This window comes from Notechis scutatus, chromosome 1 (genome assembly GCF_049901735.1).
Source record: "Notechis scutatus isolate UNSWTSFEM ecotype Mainland chromosome 1, rNotScu1.2, whole genome shotgun sequence".
Lineage (NCBI taxonomy): Eukaryota > Metazoa > Chordata > Lepidosauria > Squamata > Elapidae > Notechis > Notechis scutatus.
In genome coordinates this window covers 239,391,574-239,396,913 of record NC_142009.1, presented here as the reverse complement: position 1 = coordinate 239,396,913, position 5,340 = coordinate 239,391,574, and positions in this window count along the sequence as shown.

The following is a 5,340-nucleotide window of genomic DNA, read 5'->3' as shown; positions in this document are numbered from 1 at the left end:
TATCTGATGTGAAAAATGTATTTTCTGCCACTTATTTTGCAAGAACTTACTTAGGTTTTAACATGTAATGATTGTGTAATTGTAATGTACATATCGAGTTTAAAATAGCTATCAGTGAATCAACACTTCTATACTGAAATTATTTAATTGACAATGCGGAACATTTTTATATCAATATACTGTATATACTGATACTGTTATGAACTCTTCATAAGAGAATACTTTAATATATCTTTAATCAACTAAAACTAGTGCTTGCCAAAAAATATGTTGGAATGATGCTTACCTATTACAGGCAAGATAATTACTACAAGCAGAAGCATCAGAAGGTATAAGAATGAGGGGACATTCACTGTATTTGCTGGAAAGTAGTTAGGCATATTCTTTATAAGATTTACAAATAATGGCTTATGGTTTTATTCTATTAAAAATCATTAGAAGTTAGAAATAGTTTCTAGTGTAGCGATCTTCAGTCTTTAGAAACTTAAGATCCAGTTACGTTATCAAAAATCCAAGCCCTATCATGATAAAAGCCCAGGAATTTAATTTTTTTTATTTTGTGAAAAAGTTATTAATGTATTGACAGGAAATCTGAAATTATATTTATCATTTACTGCTATTTCAAGAATGAGGTTTCAATTATCAAGTGTTTCACAATAAACAAACAAATGCTCTTTAGCACAATGATTATTTGAAATACAATTAAATAACATTCCAAACATCTGTGGGGGTGAGATAAGGGGCAGTGTGTTCAAAAGGATTATATGTCCATTTTAAATGCTGTAATCATGGGCTTCTTCTGGAATTAGCATTTAACTAGCTGAAAGGACAACCAAGAGTCAGGATTAAGAAGAAAGCCAAAACGAGATCCAGGAAAATCAGTGGTACAATAATATGCCACCGCTGAAGGACACAGCCTTAACTTGCACAGGAAAGGTTTACATTCCATTCTGCCAGGAAAATCCTGTTAATAGTCTGAATTAACAAATATACTCTAGAAACTGGAAATGCTACATTTAAAAGCTGCCACCTGCTATTTTTTGGTTCACCATTCAAAGCAACTATGTAAAGCTCCTGCCACTGCTACCATTGTACAATTTAGTGAGATGTATGTTCCAGTCACTTGGAAGTTGTAATGACTATGATGCAAAAATTATCTCATATTTAATCTGCAGACTGCAATCTATAAAATGACCATGTGTGCCAAAATAAGTGCCTGTGTGACATTGAACATAGCCAGCAATTCGACACAGATCTCAGATTTAGAGTAAAAGCTTTTCCTGGATTGTGTAGCATATTAGAAAAAATGTATGTTAGTTAAGAAGCATAACATCTATTTCCTTAAGTGAAAATTGCTAGATAAGAATGTCATCTTTCTTTACATCAGTGAGTCTCACATATACAGAGAAAAGTGTTTTAACTCATGTTAGCAATTAAAAACTAAGAAGTAATCTAATAGTGGAACAGTAATTTGCTTCAAAAGTTTTTGCTGTATATAGGGATCTGCAACCTGCAGCTCTGGAGCCACATGCAGCTCTTTCAGCCCTCTGCTGAGGCTCCTTGTTGGCTAATCCCACCATTGGATGTCCCCTCCCTTCCCCATCACTTTCCGCCTGGCCTGAAAAGGTAAGGGTGGTGGTGGAGGATGGAGACTTGCTCCATATTCCAGAGCAGGAGGTGACAGGGTGGAATGAGTTGAGTTGGCCACACCCACCCAGTCACACTGGTTGTTAAATTATTGGCTCCCAGTTTTTTCTGTGAGAAACGGGTCCAAATGGCTCTTTGAGTGTTTAAGGTTGCAGACTCCTGGTATATACTCTTTCCACAATTATCATTTCAGGTAGAACTTACATGTCACAGAAATTAGCATAACCTCGACTATATCTTAAAACATAATTTAGAATCATCATCACTTTCTTGATTTACAATGAACATTTCTTATTATAGATGTAACATACACACATGGTGTTAGCTTTGGAAGCCATATTAGCACCAGAAGCTTCCACACTGCCACATTCTTGAGCCTGGGAAAATGGGAAGGGGGAATTTCGTGGAGTGTATGTGGTTAGACATAATAGCATTCTTCTTTAAAGTCAAGGTCATGTTATTTCCGCACCTGGCTGAGGAGTGGTTGAGGGGATGTCTCAAGTTGGAACGATGGTGATTCGGGCATGTGATGCAATGAGGGGTGCAGGGGGTGGATTTGTAATTTTTTACTTATTGGAGGGAAACCCGGAACTTTCAGATTCAGGATTTCCCAGATGTGCCAGTTTACTACTCTAATAAAAGGAAACTTTGAGAACATGTCTGTCCCGGAGTTATTGATTGGAGTTGAGGTTTTCTGGAAACGCTGACACATGGATTGTAATCATGAAATGATTTTTTTTTTTCCCATCAGTGTTCAGCAGCTTTAGTCTGGGTCTTGAAGACTCAATTGCAAAAGTTAGGTGCACTCCATAGCAGCATGAAATTAACTTCTTTAAATAAGGAAATTGTACTCCCTAGGATTTCCTGACAGTGCTAATGGCAGACTCAAACATCTATGTAAATGGAAATTAAACAAGGTAGAAATGCTGGGCAGAAGCTAAGATCTTGCAGGCAAAAGGACTCGGTATGAAGTTCTTTAGTAGCATGATGGGTAAAGGGAAGCACTCACTCACAGCTCAGGTGACCTGTCACCCTGAGTAAGCAAGGTTGCTTAAGTGCAAAGGCAGGAGGAATAAACAGTCATGTGCATCAAGCAAGATTCATCAGCACATAGGCTGATGAATGACCAAGCAAAAAGTGGTGGAACATATCAGGGGAAAGTGGAAAGTTTGGGTTTTCTTTTTCTATTGGTCAACAGAAATGTTGAGCAGCTTGCTTAATTTTATCATGTGAGGAGGAGGATCATAACTTGAGGGTAAAAAACATGCTTAATCACATCTGCCAAGAAAAGCCCAGCCAGTGACAATATTAGGTCCTTGCACTGGAGATCTTTTCTGTGGTTAAGTTCATACAACATGGTAAAACAAAACACTTTGCTGAGTTTCATAATACATTTTATTCAAACTGTTTTATGGTATAATATTCTAGTCAAACTGTTTTATGGCACAATATAATGAGACGGTTCGTGCAAAATGCTGAGGCAAAGGCTTAGGCACAAAGCCAGCTGCAGGACTATGGGCCACTTGTCATCTTTAAGTCCTAGGAAGAAGACAGTGGCAAACTACTTCCAAAAAACGTTTCCAAGAAAACCGCATGGACTTGTCCATGTAGTTGCCAGGTGACAAGAATGACTCAAAAGCACCAAAACAACAACCAGGAGTTAGTTCATACAACATGCTATGTCAATGGTGGCCTTTCAATATCATGATGAAATTGAACAATACAATCAAACCCCATTTTCACCAAGTCAAGTGGATTCCAGACAATGAAAACTAATTTCAAATGTGCATAATCAATCATATTTTTGTAACTTACTCCAAAAACATAGGACGTCATATGAGTTTATATTTTTTACCCTCAAAACACTCTGTGGAATAGAGTGAGCAGAAAATATTGCCCAGTTTAAAGCTACCCAGAGATTATGACTTCATGGAGACTTCAGTCTAAATCTCCCAAAACGTGCTGCCTTCCAGATCATTTCTTAATTGCCAACCAGAATGGCTATTGGCTATACTTTACATACATATTAGTCAATTGACACAAATCAAGTTAGTAAGGATTATTGCACTACAAATTTCATATATGATGGAGCGTAGTTCCATGGTAGAAAATATGCTTTGTGGGCAAGAGATGATTGATTTTGCAAAGAGCTTTGTGGGCAAGAGATGACTGATTTTGCGAGATGGGTGTGATGAGAGTAATAATCCAATACATCTCAAAGGCGCTGTGTTGCATTTGTAATGCTGGCTTCCTTGGTAGATCGTCACAATGTTTTGCAAAATGTTATTCCAGATTCACATCACAGTATTATTTACTAAGATGTTCCTCTAGAACTGTGAATTCTAAAACATGGTTTATGGCTTTGTGTGTTTGGTGAACCTAGTCAATTGTAGCGTATTCAATACATCATATTAAAAGTTTTGTCTTTCTTCAATTATTCCTGTTCAAAAACAAGTAGTTTAATGGCAGTTAGACACACACACACCCCTCCAATCAAAAACCTCCTGACAACTGGTCAAGGCAAAGAGTACAATTTGGCTTATGGAGAAATACTACTTTTCAGCCAAGTTACATTTTTAGTCAGCCGCCTAACTAGGCCAGGAAACTATCCAAACATAAGCAGCAGTGAACTGTTTTCCAAGCTCAAATAGAAATCCATAGCAGATGTTCTCAGTTCAGTTTGCCTGATCTGATGCAGAGAAACATGGAGATTGACTTCAGATAAATATTTAGAAGCCATTACAACAGCAAAAAGGGCAGCAGCATTCCTTAGCTCTAAAAAAGGAGCTTGTATTAGAAAGAGATTCAGGCTGACTCGCTGGGGTATAAGAGGGAGCAGATAAAAACACAAAACTATCAAAAAAAATGTGTTACTATAGCTTACTTCAATAAAGCTTTGTTCTAGATTTCTTATGGAGTCTGTTTTCTGGTCTGGACAACTCTGAAGGGTTGAACCTGACTGGCCTTGTTTTGAGGCACATCAGCTTGATCTCAGGGTTACTTCATGGGATATGAAGTTATTCCATACCAAGCAGAACTTTTTTCTTTGTTTACCTGGTTAGAGTTATTTTGTGCTTCCTGATTTTTCAATAAGGAAATTATCTTGCACTTCCTTCCATTTCACCACAGCCTCACTCTAAAAGCAACTCTTAAATGTTAATTGCATTGTAGAATGAAGCAACAGCTAGCATACAGTGAAGGGGAAAATAGCATTCATGGACATTTAAAGTTGTATTCTAGAGGAATTAGGTGAACCTAGAACCTGGAATTCTTCCAAATCCATAAGGGCCACAATGTTCTAGTAAAAAGCCTGAACAAATGAGACAATGTTTTTCTTCATTTAAACTAATGGCAATTATGAACTAGATCCTTTTCACAAATTGAATCATTAATAGTTATGCCACAGTTGTCCTAAAGGCTTTGTGAAAGCAGCCTAAAGAAAATGATTAATGAAAGGGAACCAATTATTTATTTGCAATCCTTTTCTAACTGGCAAATTGAGATGCTTTTTAACCCCTCAATTCGCTTAGCCTGTTAATGAGCATTGAAAAGTTGCTTGTCTTTTTCAAATCCTGTAATCTTCCAAGCTTTTTTCCAATGAAGTTGCCAAGTTTCTTTTCATATTTCTTTTCAGGCTCTTTTGAGTGTGGGTCCTGTGCTCTTCCAGAATATCTCCCCCCAAACCACAGGATC